Here is a 16,836-nt window from a genome sequence, read left to right as displayed (position 1 = left end):
CCCGCACAGTGAGTCCTTAGCTTTTCTTTTGTTGTAGGCTTCCAGGAGTAAGCCTAAGTCTAGGGGGGGTGGATGTAGTGCCTGCCCCTAAGTCGCATTTATGTCATCATTGCCAAATTCTTTTAGGCCAATTTATGTTTGAGGATTAGTATTATTATTTTAGAGATTATCAGACGTTGTTTTACACTCAGTTTATTATATGATGAGATTACTTGGTACTCTATATTTCATGTATGTATGATGATTATACAATGTTTTCAGATATTGATGGTTTATTATCACATGTGCTTCTTATGGATACTTACCCCATACTGCATGTGTATGGTGTGCGTGTTTTTTTAATTTATGTATGGTGTTTCTGATGTGGTTAAGGAAGGGAGTCATAGTCACCTGCTAGTCGGGATCTACACGATGCACCACTTCCTGCCATTGTCTGTTTAGCTTAGAATATTGTGTTTGTACATGCGTGGATTTTATGCAGGTTGCAGGTACCGGGTATCAACTTCTCTGAATTGCCAGGATGAGCGTACCCTATCGCATTGTCTCAATGGTAAGAGAGGGGAGATAAAATCTTAAGTCCAATTCCTAAACCCTTTAGCCAATTGTCCTAATTGATAATTAGGACAAGTATCTGAGTTAAGTACCCTCCGAATGCATCAAAAGATGTAATTTCGTGATTATAACCCTTTTTGTTTGATTTGGTATGTGTTTTTCTATGATGGGTTTTCGTATGTTGCTTTATGAGTCCTTGGTGTATTTTCTATTAATTAAGTCTAATTAAAAAGGTTAATTAATGATTTAATTTAATGGAGAATTAATATGATGTCTTTAATATTTAATTAATTGAGAAATTAATTAAATAAAAGAATTAAATTTAGAGGTTAAAGTTCAAAGATAAATTTAGAATAGTATAATATTTATTTAATTTAATAATAATATATTTGGAGTTCATTTTTAAATAAATGCTAAATATTATTGTTATTTAAATTAATTAAATATGTTTTCAATTAAGTTCTAAAATAAATTTAAAAGTTGAAAGATATTAAATTATTAAGAATTATAGATCGCATGATCTAAGCATGAGTTTAAATATGAGAAATAAATTAAAAGATTAAATATTAGAAATTAATAATGTTATTTTAATTTCATAAAGTGCACATGAGATTAAAGTAATAAATTAATTTAAAATAGAAGTCAAGTAGAATATTAAATAAAGTTATTTAATAAATCAACTTAATGTGCATGAAAGTTGAATGCAAAATAAAAGAAAAGATAATAAAGGTTAATTTGGAGTTAACTCAGTTGTGCAAAGAGTCTTCTCGGGTGAACACACAATTAGTGCCCCGATTTGAGGAGAAAATTGCTTATCACAACATTGGGGGTTCATTCTTGGGGGACACGAATTGGGACACGAATTTGGATAAGGAATTTGGGGGAGACAACTTTTGGAAGCAAATTTCAGAAGAAGGTTATTGAAGAGGAGCGAATCCTCTTACAGTTTTTGGAGATTGCATAATAGCATCAGGTTGAGGTAGGGTCTTGTGTTTGATCACGGGTTGAATTATGCAATTTGATAATCTTGTCTTTTTCATGCTTGTGGATTATCAATCCGAATTGTCTGGATTTCACTGTTTGATCCTTTCGCTCTCTTATGAAAATTATGATAATATATTGTATATCATCTATATAATAGAATTGGAAGAATAAATCAATTTGAAACCCTCGTTCTAGATGATAGAATTTTACAAATTAAACTAGGGAGAGCTTTTGAAAGAAAAGAAAATCTTGATTGAAATTTTTTATTAAAATGAAAGAGAAGAAATTTGTTATATAAATTTTTTATACTGAAAAGAGACGATATTCTTTTAAGGAATATTTTAATTTAGAGATCTGAGTGGTTAGTTTTATCAAATTAAAATTTCAATCATTTATTAAAAATATATATATATATTGAAAAAGAAGATTGTTTAAAACAATGTTTATAAAATTAAATATATTTGAAAAGTATTAATATAAAATTTTAAACAAATAAAAAAAAATTTGTATGTTTATGGGAGGGGGCGGGAATACCCACACCCCCCCATGCCTACCTTTAATTACTGCCGCCGACAGTCTGCTGGCGCAGGCCCTGCGTCAACAAGCCTGCCGCGCTGGCCATTTGAAAGTCCGATGGCCTATATTAATGATATAAAGTTTTATTTATTTATTTTTATTTTAATTATTATTTTTAATAATATTAATTGTATTCAGTTATTATTTTAATTAATAATATTTATAAAAAATGTTTTAATGATATTATTAATTATTATTAAATAAAATTATTAATAAGATTATTAATATTTCTTAATTATTATTTAAATGAAAGTATTAACAAAGTTTTATTATTGTTTATTTAAATAATAATGTATTTAAAATAAGTTTATTTTAATTAATAAAATTATTAGTAATTATATTAATTATTAATAATTGATAATTCTAGAGTTGGTAATATAAGAACTTAGTTGATTATCATTAGTTAATTTAATTAAACATTAGTTTAATTAAAATTAACCATTGATGAATATAGTTAAATGAAAATTGTAAATTGATAAAATACCTATTTATTTTTAAGTATCTTGTCTTTAGATCATTTTAGAAAATTGTTTTTTAAAACCAAATTAGGGTTTTAGCTTGATCCTAATTAAATATAAGAATAGGTTAAGGGATATATTGTAAATCATAAGTACCTAAATTATACACTGGAAACGAGAATAGAAACCCGTACATTTGAATTTACATTATATTATTAAGATTAAATCAAATTGTGAGACTATTCTATATTTCTATGTGTTATCTGTATTATGGGGTGTTTAGGTTTTGTCCTAGCATTGACCAGTCCTAGGTTGTTACCAGAGGCTCGGGGATTATGTGAATGTGATGTTATGTTGTTTTGATCTCGATCTTTTAAACCCAACCCTGGTGATGTGTTGATATGCTCTATGACATGTTTGTGATTACTGTTTGTTATTACTTTCCAGTTTCCTTGTGTGAAGCTGAAGTGTATGTATTTGAGATACCTGACTTAACCATTTTGGAGTCTCGATAGTTATATTTGATAACCATTTTTGAGTCTCGATCAGTTATTCTTGGATTGCTTTTCGGTCTCTTGAGAGGACTGAAGTGTTGGTTATGTTCTTGATGATGTCATGTTTTGACTTGACCATTTTGGAGTCTTTGATCAGTATTGTAATTTACTATTGAGATACTTTCTGGTTGCTCATTGGAGAACCATTGGATTTTGTGATTTATCATTGATGCCTTCAGTTGCTAATAAAGAACTGTCGTGATCATATGATTATTATTTGATGCTTATCTGTTGCTCATGAAGAACTGATGTAATTTTTGTGGCTTATCTTTTATGATGTTTTTCAGTTGCTTGTATAGGACTGAGGTGATTTTATTATGATTATTTGATTCATGATTTCATGAACCTAGGGTAGGTTATCTATGTGTAGTGTTGGGAAGTGGCTTGCAATGGGGATCGGGGCCCTAAGAGGCTACCTAGAGTAACCCATTGTAAGTTGTTTTAATAAGTGAAAACATTTACACTAAATGAGGGAAAATGAACCTAAAAAGATAATTGTATGTTCTCTCCCATGCCTTGAGTGCTAGTACAGACTAGGATGGGGTAGAGAGAATGCTTGGTTACGACCTTGCATTCCATAGTATGCCTCATCAGTACAAGAGGATACTAGTGGCCACAGGGATCGGTAGGGACCCAAGATTCCTAAGGGATTGCTTGGGTAACTTCTATGTGACTTTTGCGATGAGACTTTCCCGCTTGCATATTAGGTTTCCTACGTGTCTTTGTGGTGCCTCTGGGTCTAGATGTCTATCTATGTTGGAACCTTTGCGTTAGTGTACTTTTAGGATTTCCCAGACTTAGAGAGTACTTGTGTTTTAGGTTTTGTTATCCTATTTGGGACTTGAGACTATCTCCTCAACATGGTGGGAGTGGACCATTTAAGTTCCACGCGGTCGGGTGGTAATGCTTTTTACTCTTACCATTGAGATCCGTTTCGTGGTCATCGTGGCTAGAGTTTTCGTGATTGGCATTTACCTTCACTATGTTCTTGGATTATTATGATGGATGGTTAGATTTTATGATAGATGCTTTATCATTTTGGATGTATGGAGGTATCATGTATGGTGAATAGTTTCATATATTTTTACTGGACTTTGTATCATGGATTCGTGGGGGTTGATGCATTTCTATTTTTACATATGTATATTCTTTTAAGCCTTTCATACCATGTGACTTGTACGGTGGATGATTGAGCATTCCGAATTAATTTTCCAAGAGGCATTCAGATCAAATGTATATTATATACATGGGACTTTCTGATTATTCTTTCATATGTATGTAGTAATTGTTAGACTTAGAATTAATTAAATTTAAAACTGACTCAACGTCTTGGGATCCTTAAGAAATGTAACTTGCTATGTATGTTGGTCGATGATTACATGTTATTGCTTCCGCTACTATGTGTTTGAGGTGTATGTTATACTTTCTTACTTTAAAAAAAAAATGTTTAGCAAACTTAGTGAAACTTTAGGTTAATTCTTTTGGATCCCTTTGCGGGGCATTACAATGGTTAAACCCAAAGCTTGCAATCCCATTCGAAAAAACTTCACCAAGTGTTGTGCCTTATGAACCATTTATTAGAAAGCCCCTTAAGCTCATTAATTGATAAGTAGGAGATAATTTCCATAGTAAGTCAAATTATGATATTTCTATCAAGATTTAACTATGTGATTTTTGAGTCAAACTCTTTGACCCATGTTTCACAAGTAGTGATTCAACATGATTCATCTCTCATGATAATAAATGGAACACTTATCACTCATTGGATCTAGGTGATGCTCATAGGGGTGAATCACTAGGACTTCCCAGGAGGTCACCCATCCTAGTACTACTCCATCCTAAGCGTGCTTAACTACAAAGTTTCCTCTATGGTTAAACCCAAATCTTGCAACCCCATTTGAAAAACCTTCACCAAGTGTTGTGCCTTATGAACCATTCATTAGAAAGCCCCTTAAGTGCATCATTTGATAAGTAGGAGATAATTTTCATGGCAAGTCAAATTGTAATATTACTATTAGGATTTATCTGTGTGATTTTTGAGTCAAACTCGTTGAACCATATTTCATGAGTAGTGATTCAACATGAACCCCTCTCTCATGATAATAAATGGAACACTTAGCACTCATTGGATCTAGGTGATGCTCATAGGGGTGAAGCACTAGGACTTCCGAGGAGGTCACCATCCCAATACTAATCCAGCCTAAGCATGCTTAACTATGGAGTTTCCTCCATGGTTAAACCCAAAGCTTGCAACCCTATTTGCAAAACCTTCACCAAGTTTTTTGCCTTATGAACCATTCATTAGAAAGCCCCTTAAGCTCATCAATTGATAAGTAGGAGATAATTTCTATAGCAAGTGAAATTGTGATATTGCTATCAAGATTTAACTATGTGATTTTTGAGTCAAACTCATTGACCCATGTTTCATGAGTAGTGATTCAACATGAATCCATCTATCATGCTAATAAATGGAACACTTAACACTCATTGGATCTAGGTGGTGCTCACAAGGGTGAAGCACTAGGACTTCCTAGGAGGTCATCCATCCCAGTGCTACCTTAGCTTGAGTGTGCTTAACTACAAAGTTTCCTCCATGGTTAAACCCAACGCTTGCAATCCCATTTGAAAAACCTTCACCAAGTGTTGTGCCTTATGAACCATTCATTAGAAAGCCCCTTAAGCGCATCATTTGATAAGTAGGAGATAATTTTCATGGCAAGTCAAATTGTAATATTACTATTAGGATTTATCTGTGTGATTTTTGAGTCAAACTCATTGACCCATGTTTCATGAGTAGTGATTCAACATGAATCCAACTCTCATGAAAATAAATATAAAACTTAGCACTCATTAGGTCTAGGGTCAATGACTTTGACTAAAAAATCACACAGTTAAATCTTGATAGCAATATCACAATTTGACTTGCTTTGGAAATTATCTCCTACTTATCAATTTGTTCTTCGGTGTTGATATATTCCATCTTCACCTCTTTATTTTGAACTAATTTTTTAAAGTAATGATACTTGATTTCAATGTGCTTAATCTTTGTATGCATCATAGGATTCTTTGATATATTTATAACACTTGTATTATCACAGTAAAATATCACACGTTTAATGATTTCCTCCTTCTACCTTTGAGTAGATGTTTGATCCATATAATGTTTGTACAATATACTATAGAAACAACATATTAAGCTTCAACAGTAGATTGAGAATTGCAATTTCATTTCTTGATAGTCTATGTAACTAACCTTTTGCCTAGGGAAAATGCTCCTCCACTAGTGCTCTTTCTGCCATCAATATTTCTAGCCAAATTAGCATCAATATAGGCTCTTATTTCAAATTTCTCATTTTTCTTGCAGTATAGACCATACTCCTCTGTTCATTTTAGATATCTCATTATTCTCTTTACAACTGTCAAATGAATCTCCTTGGGATTAGCAAAGAATCTTGCAACTATCTCTATAGGTAATGCAATATCAGGTCTGTTATGTACTACATAATGTAATTACCAATCATAGACCTATATAATTTTTTATTCACCTTAGCTAAATCATCTTTCTTTGACAATTTATGTCCTATCACCATAGGTGTACTTATCCTATTGGATGCTTATTTCTCTTTACTATTTTTCCATGGCAGAGTGTTTCTTGGATGACTGGCCCAACTTTGATTGGCAGCAAAATAGTTCCTTCTGTCGTTCTTTCCAAGTTATCATAAGCTTTGATGGTGATAACCTCACTGATGATATCTGCCTTAGTATACCCAGCTTGTTTTATGAATTTTAGGGTGCAAATATTCAAGGCTGATCCATTATCTATCATTACTCTTTTTACAAAAAAATTGGATACCATGATGGCTATGCGAAGCGAAAGTGTGTGATCTGGCTCGACCACGGGTGTGTCGGTGGGTTTGAAAGATAAGGCACATGAGGATGAAAGGTGTCCAACAAGATTATGAAAATTAGTAGCGTTGATATCTAAAGGGACACAGGATTCTATGAGAGCACTGTTAAGGATGTCTTTGTACACATGACTAGTGTGGAGAAGTTCTAAAATGGAGATGTGGGCTAGCATGTTCCCAAGGTGTTCCAAGATATTGTACCAACTTTTTGATGGAGCTGATGGTGCTGATGAAACTGGTGGGCCTGCGATGTTAAATCGTGCTCTTCGAGTGGTGACTGCACACTCATTATTTGGTCCTTGGATATTGATAACATTGACAGAAGGTTCTTTCTCGGATATACAACCTATAAGGCTACCATAGTCTATATAGGATGAAGTGTGGTCATTGTTCTTTCCATGCTGTTGGTTTGGCTAGAGGTTGTTGGTGGTGTTGTTGTTGTTTTGGATAGGTTCTTTTCTAGGATTTTGGTTATTGTGAGGAGGAAATGCATTTTGATAGATCTGCAAGCCTACATTGGGAGAGGTTTGTGCTCTAACTATGATTTCTTTCTGATCAATGAGGTCCTGCACATAATCTTTTAGTTTCATGCATTTGAGGGTGGTGTGACCTTTTACCCTATGAATTTTGTAGTACTCATTGTCTTTGTACCATGCAGATTTGGATTGGCCTGGATCAATTTTTTGGGTAGGAGGAAATTTGATGAGGTTTTCCTTAGTCAATTTTTCAAAAATGACATCCAATGGCTCAGCAAGGGGTGTCTAGTTTCTAGGTGCAGGTTGGAACTTGGGCTTTGGTCTTGCATCAACATTGATGGCATTAGCTTGATTGCTAGACCCTTGAAAGTTGGGTCCTGGATTGTGGCTTTGATAGCTTTAGTGATTCTGTTGTTGGTAGTTGATAGCTTGTTGGTTGTTTGGTTGATATGGTGGGTTGGGCTGATTTTGGGAAGGCCCAACAATATTCACATGTCTCATATCAGTAACCCCATCTATTGCAATGTGCTTGTTTTTGTTCCAATACCTAGACTTGTCATTGGAATGTGATTGATTTTGGTTGGCCTCCTTGTAAATCTTGACCACACCATCTTTAATGAGTCCTTGGTCAAGTATCATTCCTTTCTCTTTGATATCTTTATAGGTCTGCAAAAAGTTCATGGTCATGTGGTGAGCCAAGCTGGGATGGGCATTATCAATAAACATTTTCACCACATGGTACTCTAGCAAGGTGCAGTATATGCGGGTGGTAAGGGTTTGCCGTCTTTGCAGGTATTCAGCAAGGCTTTCTCCACCTTTTTGCTTAGTGTGGACAAGGTCAACTATTGATAACTCTGTTTCAACAAGATGGGCATATTGGGCTACAAATGCCTCAGACAATTCAACGAAGTTCTTAATTGTGCCATATGGGATTCTATAAAACCATTCAAGAGCTGGCCCAGACAAGCTTTTGGGAAAGAGGTGTAAGAGGAAGACGTCACTGTATGCCACTTCTTGGCAGTGCATGTAAAATTCTTTGATGTGGGTGACTGGGTCTCCTTTTCCTCTAAATTTGTCAAATTTAGGTATCTCAAAATGCTTGGGAAATGGAGTCATAGTAATGGCTCTATCAAATGGATAAGGACACATAGTCTCAAACTTATATGTCTTTGGATCATTCCCTTCTTGGATGGCCTTTAGAGTTGTCTTCATTTGTTCCCATTCTGAATTGATAGGTGATGGCTGGGGTGCCCCCAATGTAGGAGTGCCTTGAGGTAGGTATGCGCTAGATGGGGCCACTGAATATGGATGGCTATGAGGGATTTGCTGATAGGGATTGTACATTGTTTGGGCAGCTACATGGTGGATGACAGGTTGCTGAGGTGGAGGTGGCACACATTGTTGCATGTCCTACGAGGCTTGCTGTTGATATGGGATTTGAGGTTGGGATTGAGGAACATAAGATGGCTATGGGATAAATGGATTGCTTTGTGGAGGAAAGGTATAAGATGGTTGTGAAGCTTGGGGAAAGGATCAGGGAGCTTGTGGGACATGACTTTGGATTTGAGGAGTTTGACCAAAATATGTGGGTTGCACCCCCATTTGGGATGGTATCTATAAATAATTGGTGGTTGGCTGGGGTGGTGGATTACCTCCTAGAAGTGGCATTGAAAAGTAGTTGGTAATAGGAGGTAATGGATTAGTTGGTGGTGGAGGTGGCGGGAATTGAAAGCTTGGGAATGGAACTGATGGGGTTTGATAGCTTGGTGGCTAGATTTGAAAGCTTGGTAGAGTGGTGGCAGGATCCTGGGCCACTTGAGAGCTTGGCAGAGCATTGGTGGTAGCTTGTGGGGTTTGATAGCTTTGTGGAGTGAGGGTAGTAGCTTGTGGATTTGTGGCTGATGGCACTGAGCTCCAAGGACCTAATGAAAATGATGGAATTATGCTTTGGGTTGTGGTGAACAAGCTAGGGGTGATGAAAGGTTGATTACTTGGCCCCATAGGTGGCATTCCTATTGTATATTGCTAAGGTTAGACAAATATGCTAGCACTAATTTGGGAGATGGGTAGATTTGGAAGGCTATGTTGGAGAGCAGTAGCAGCAATAGTGAAGGGAGTGAATGGTGAGGTGTTTTGGGAAAAGATAGTTTGGAGTGGAGAGGTATGAACCAAGGATGGAGTGGTGGTGGCTGGGTTGGCTTGCGGAATGGAGATTTCAACTTGGGAGGAGGATGGTATGTTTGGGTCTGTTGGATCAAAAGGATTGGCTTGAGGCTCTTCTTTTGGCACATATTGAGGATAATTTGAATCATAAGAGCCTATGGGTGGTGGCAGCTGCCCAAACAACGGGTGAGATGGATTTGATAATAGAGGAGGTCTTCCAAAGTTGAAGGCTCCTATATTGTCCCTTCGAAAGTTATCCATGATTGTTTCTTTGTTCTTGTCTATAATGGCATTCACCAATACTACATTTCCTGGTTGGTTCATGAAAGCTTCAATGTTAATAGGTGATGGTATAGCATTCTTTGGACTAGAGGATGGTTGAGTGCTCAAGGGGAGTGATGCTATTTGATCCAAATGATAGGGCTCCATTGTTTCCTTCTTCTTCTTGGCTAAGCGAGTGACGAGTGGCATGAAAATGCTCCTAGGGATGAGATGCAACAATGCTGGTGGATGCAAAAAGGGGAAGGCTTTTCTATGCAAATGATTTCCTAGGTTGAGGCAAAGCTATATGACAAAACCTAAGGAGGATTGGGTTGGGGATTCTAACTTCAAAGACATGTTGCCAAAGCATGAAAGGTCTGCTTTCCTATGTGCAAGCTTGGTGGTGATTGTGTCCACTTAAAGATAGACTGATGATCCTTTAGGAAGAACACAAGATTGATCACTTGTGGATCCCAACCTTTAGCTCAAGGTGATGAGGGATAACAAGTGACAAAGCTAGATTACCCTAGACAAAGCTCTATCAAAGGGATAACGTTGGTGAGATTGGTGGTTTGAAAGATGGTAGGAAAAGAAAGTTCTAGAAATGTGACAACAATTTTGAAGGCTTTGATGCGAATGTTTTTTTTAAAAATTGTTGGCTAGATGGTTTGGTTCTAAATAAGATGGATGAGCTAAAATGCTTAAGGGGATGACCTAGAATGGCTGGCTTTCCTACAAAGATGACTCTGAAGTGTAGCTTATGCAAGAATATGTGGAGAAACAAAGGGGTCTACTCATAGAAATCATGCCGAGTTGGTAAGGAATAAGCAGGGTTAACTCTTGGGTGTTGGCTAAATTTGATAGTAAGATCCAACTAGGCTTCTTGAAGGGCTTCGTCGGCAGCTTTGTCTTCTGCTTTGTGGAGTTTGGAAATTTGAGGGCTTGGTGTTATTTCCTTTCTCTTGGCCAAAATTTCTTGGTATACCTGAGATGGCTTTAGTTTGACTTTGTGAAACTTCTGTTTGGGTTTGGGTTGTTCTGACATAAATTCTTGAATCTGCTTGGCTTTGGGGAGATTTTGGTTGGTTTGCTTCAACTTGTTCAACTCTAAAATAGGCAGTGACTATGCTAAGTGTGCCCTAAGCTAGGATTGACCAAGTTTGGCGAACATTCATTTAACAAATAATAAAAAAATCAAGCAATAGATAGGAACAACCAGATAGAAGTTTTTGATTCTCAGAATGTGATACTTGCGCCAAGGAGTGTGTATGTTTTTCAAATATTTTGATCAGTCACTTCAAACACATTAACATCCTAGATGGTTGTCTGCAAGCCTGATAGTTGGTTTACCTAGGGAGTCCTTGATATACCCAAGGTACGTGAGGCCCAAATCCATAGATGAAACTAAAAAGGTGTCACACAGCCAAGAGGAGTGGTAACCCACTTCTCCTCTTTCACTTGTCAAGGGTATAAAGTTCCTTGAGGCTTAGCCCGAGTGACAAAATCTTGATCTCAAGAGAGGTGTCTTTCGATTCACCTTTTGATTCTTATACTCTGCTAGAACGCTGGAGTTGAGGTTGTCCCAAGGGGTGATGAAATCCCCAAGCAGGCCTCCTAAAAATTTAAACAAGATTTTGGATCCTAATCTTATGCACCCAAGATGGCCTCGAAAGATGACAAGGGGAGAGAAGACTTGGATGATCTTGGGCTAAAAGACATAATTATTTTCAAACTGACGGTTATTTTTTTTGATCTAAACTTTGCAAGCACTCATGTTTAAGATGCAAATGTTCAATTCCAACTTGAAATGCGCCAACAAAAGTAAAATTGATCGAAGAATGCAAGCAAGAAGAAGAGTTTGGGTCAACAAAAAGAAAACTCATGCGCCCAAAGGCCCTCCACGTCAAGTTTTGATTGATTTTTTTTAAGGCATTCAAGATTGAGTGTGAATTTGTTTTAAACCCAAAACAAAGATGTGTGAAACTCAATTTCAAGCACACGCCCAAAGGCCCTCCATGTCAATTGATTTGTTCAAATTTTAATGCCCAAATAAAGTGTTAGTGAGCCTAATGTGCATTCAAGGAATTTTCTAAGTTAGAAAAACTAATAAAAACACAAGTGAAGTTTGATCTTTATGGAGCACTTAACACCCTCTTAGGTGGACCCATCCCCATAGATGGCACTAAGATTGCAACCAATGGTTAAATTGATGGGTGATTAAAGAGGGTGAGTCCAACTACAAACTCACTCAAAGTGTTTTTAATTAGTTTTTGTATCTTAGAAGATTTCTAAAATGTGGATTCTTTTTATGCCCAAAAAGTGAAGTGTGAGATATTGTATTGATTTTTTTTTATATGATTATGATTATGATTATGATGATAAAACCTACAAAAAACTAGTTAGAATAAAAACATGCACCAGAAAACATCAAAAATTCAAACCAAGCACTTAGCACAGTAAACTCGCGAGTCTAAGCAGCGATCCGGTAGGGAAAATGTGATCTCACTGGAGTTTTCTTCGTGGGGATGCATTCTCGTAGGTTGACCAAGCCACGAGAATGTTGAAAAAAACTAGTTAAAAAAAATAAAAACAAAAACCAAAACCAGGGAGCTCATTTTGAATAGAGCAATCCCACTGGTTTACAATCTTACAATATTCTCACAACACGAGAATGACAGTCTCGCAAATGATAAGGTTTTACAATTTTTCGATGACAATTTTAAAAAACATGAGCATTTTTGCATGCGAGAATGACAATCCCGCAGAAAGGAGGAGCATTCCCTCAAGCGGGAATGACAATCCCACAGAAAGGAGGAGCGTTCCCGTGAATGAAAATGACGATCCCGCTGAGATATTGGCCGAGGAGAATGCAGAGAAAATTTTTAAGGCATGAGGCTGCTGTCTGGTGTTATCGTGGGTTTGTGTTCCCATGTCACGGGATCGCGTTCTTGGAGTTGCAGGGATGCAAAAAAAATGTTGACTAGGTCAAAACTGCTTATATGGCCGGGAGCACGATTTTGAAGGAGGAACCTGCGTACCTACAAAAATAACAACAAACCTTTTGCAAGAACACACAAGAAAACTATGTTAGACTTGGTTAGTTTGTCATAACAACAAAAAAAAAACCAAAACATGATTAGATAGACCCAAATGTGGGGTCTCACCGGGCATGCCAAAATGTAGAACAAGATTTTAGTGTGCAAAGAAAATTAACAATAAGAGAAACATTCACAAACTAAAACTAAATTCACATATAAGTTTAGACAAAGAAAGAAAACTAAGGAATGCAAACCTAAGAGAGGAAACACCCCATACTTCCTTGATTTGGTAGATGTGTCCTTTGATGTGGATGTATGCTCAATTGCTTCAATGGTGAAGATGGGTAATGTCAAATTGGTAGCCTTGTGAGCTCTCAATTTGGCATTATAAGGGTATGGTTGATGGCTTTGGTTCTCAAACTAGAATTATGACTTTACTAAAAGGATTGTGATGAAATGGCTCGGGAGGGGATTCAATTTATAGGCCAAGGGGTAGAGGGATGGATGGCTTAGATGCAAGGAGAGATGACAGCTTAAGGAGGGCTAGGATGCACTCAAAGGAGAGCACATGGATTGTTCTTGTTTAGCACCAATGGGAAGGTGACACTTGTCACAAGGAGGATGACTGTGAGAGGATAGGATAAGGGGTTGGTTAAAGGCTTGATGAGGGAGGTTGAGTATGTAAGAGGGATGTAAGAGTCATGAGTGAGAGAGGTGTAAGAGTCATGAGTGGGCTTGTAAGAGCATTTAAGGGTTTGTGAGCTTCATCAAGTTTGTGGTTGGGATATTTTGAGGTGAGACTTTGGTTTGGTTTAGGAAAGTCTTAAACTTGTTTAGGGAATGTGACAATATTAGGGGGTGGATTAGGCTTGGGTTTAGGATTAGATTAGGGATGTTAGAGATGTGCAAGTGGATGACATTAATGAGGTTGGGTGAGTTAGAGGCTAAGCTTGGTTAGTATGGGTGGATGGGGTGGATTAAGCTAAATGGAGGATTAGGGATAAGTTAGGGGCTTTTAGATTTGAGAGATTTATTTATCAAATAGATTTATTTAATAAATGGGGATTTTGGAATTAGATAGGAAAATAGGATTTAATTGATAAATGATAGGTTATTTGATTTATCAATTAGGACTATAGATGATTAATTAAATTAATCAACTAGGGGATGGCAAAGGATTAATTAAATAAGAATTTAATTAATGATGCCTTTAGAGATAGCTAAATTATATTACCAAAGTGGTGTAATCAAATTTAGGTGTCTACACTTACTAGCTTAGAATTTTCCAATCCAAAAAAATTTAGTAGCTCCTTAACATACTTTGATTGAGTGATGTATATACCATATTTCATCCAATGTACTTGCAAACTCACAAAGAACTTGATCTCTCCGAACATAGACATCTCAAATTCTTTCTTCATTTCATTTGCAAAATTGTTACATAAAGTATCTTGACCTCCAAATATGATATCAGCAACAAATTTTTTTTGATAACAAAATACCTTTTCATTTCTTTGTCTTCAAGTACAGATTGATATTATCATTAGTCCTCTCAAATCCAATCTTCACAAGATAATTATAAAGTCTCTTATACCATGCTCACGGCGGTTGCCCATATAAAGCTTTGTGTAATCTACATACCATGTTTTTGTTGTTGGCATCAACAAATCCTTCAGGTTGTTCTATATAAACTTCTTTCTCTAATATACCATTCATAAATGCAGACTTAACATCCATTTGATAAACTTTGAAACTTTTGTATGTAGAGTAAGCAAACAAAGTTCTTACTCCTTCTGATCTAGTGATAGAAGAAAATATTTCTCCATAGTTAATCCCTTCTTCTTGTCATACCCTTAACAAATTAATCTTGCCTTGTTCCTTATGACTTCACTATTTTCATCTAGCTTGTTTTTGTATACCCACTTGGTGTCAATCACATTTTTGTATTCTAGTCTAGGAACTAGAGTTCATGTCTTATTTTTCTCAATTTGTTCAATCTCTTCTTCCATGGCTTTACTCTAGTCCACATCTTCTAAGACATCTTTCACTATTTTGGGTTCTTTCATGCTTAGCAAGCATGCATCATTTCTTAACTTGTTCCTTTTCATTGGTCTAACATCTTTATCTCCAATGATTTGTGTAGCAAGGTGATGTCTCTTAGCATACTTAGATAATCTTGGTTCAGCTTTGGATTCTATATTTGGTCCCTCAACTTCAAAATCACTATGTACCTCTCTATCAGGTAGTTCAACATCTCTTTCATAAACACTAATCTTAGAATCGGCATGTGCCTCAACTTCATTCTGTAACTCAACACTTGAATGTAGCTTGGTTCCTAAATACAATTTGATATTCATAGTACGTGACTCGATAGTCACTATAATTTTTTATTGGTTTGCAACTTGATTTACAACATCTTCTTTAGTAGGCATACCTTCATAAAAGTATACAAATGATTTTTATTTTTCTGGTTCCTTCATAGGTTTAGCATCATATACTTTTGTATATTCATCAAATTTTACTTTTGCACTTTCCATAGCTTTGTTAGTGTTAGTATTTAAACACTTAAAAGCTTTACTTCTTATGGAATAACCTAGCAATATACCTTCTTCACTTTTTTATTCTAGTTTACCATTCCTGAGATCTTTGAAAATGTAACACTTGCTTCCAAATACCTTTAAATATTTTACATTGAGTGAGTATTCATACCATAGTTCAAAAGGTGTTGAATGAGTACCTTTCTTGACTTGTACATGGTTCACGGTATAAACAACTATACTTACAACTTCTCTCTAGTATTTCAAAGCAACATTATTCTCCATCATGAGTGTCCTAGCATAGTCCATTACATACCTATTCCTCCTTTCAACAATTCAATTTTGTGGAGGGGTTCTAGGAGAAAATGTCTATCTATTGATTCCTTTGTCATTACAAAACATCTTAAACTCATTTGATGTAAATTCTCCTCCTTTCTCAGATCTCAAACCTCTTCCCTATTTCATTTTCAGCTCTTGCTAAGTACAACTTAAACATTTGAAAAGTGGCAGATTTATGTTTTAGAAATATAACTATCATCATTCTAGAATAATCATCAACAAGAAACATACTGTACTTATCTTCTTTGTAGCTTTTCACTTCAATTAGTCCACACAAGTCAATATGAACAATCTCTAGTATTGATAAGTAGGAGATAATTTTCACAACAAGTCAAATTGTGACATTGCTATTAGGATTTAACTGTGTAATTTTTGAGTTAAACTCATTGACCCATATTTGATGAGTAGTTATTCAACATGAATCCATCTCTCATGAGAATAAATGGAACATTTAGAACTCATTGGATGTAGGTGATGCTCACAGGGGTAAAGCACCATAACTTCCTGAGAGGTCACCCATCCCAGTACTGCTCCAGCCTGAGCACTCTTAACTAGTGAGAATCACCTAGATCTAATGAGCGGTAGGTGTTCCATTTATTCTCATGAGAGATGGATTCATGTTGAATAACTACTCATGAAATATGGGTCAATGAGTTTGACTAAAAAATCACAGAGTTAAATCTTGATAGCATATTACAATTTGACTTGCTATGGAAATTATCTCCTACTTATCAATTGATGAGCTTAAGGAGCATTCTAGTGAATGGTTCATAAGGAAAAAAACTTGGTGATAGTTTTGTAAATGGGGATGCAAGCTTTGGGTTTAACCATGGAGGAAACTCCATAGTTAAGCATGCTTAGGCTGGAGTAGTACTGGGATGGGTGACCTATCGAGAAGTCCCAATGCTTCACCCCTATGAGCATCACCTAGATCCAATGAGTGCAAAGTGTTCCATTTATTCTCATGAGAGATGGATTCATGTTGAATCACTA

The sequence above is a fragment of the Cupressus sempervirens genome, chromosome 3, assembly GCF_028749045.1.
Source record: "Cupressus sempervirens isolate cs-2001-9-10 chromosome 3, ASM2874904v1, whole genome shotgun sequence".
Classification (NCBI taxonomy): domain Eukaryota; kingdom Viridiplantae; phylum Streptophyta; class Pinopsida; order Cupressales; family Cupressaceae; genus Cupressus; species Cupressus sempervirens.
The sequence above is the reverse complement of the archived record's forward strand: the minus strand, read 5'-3'. Positions refer to the sequence as shown.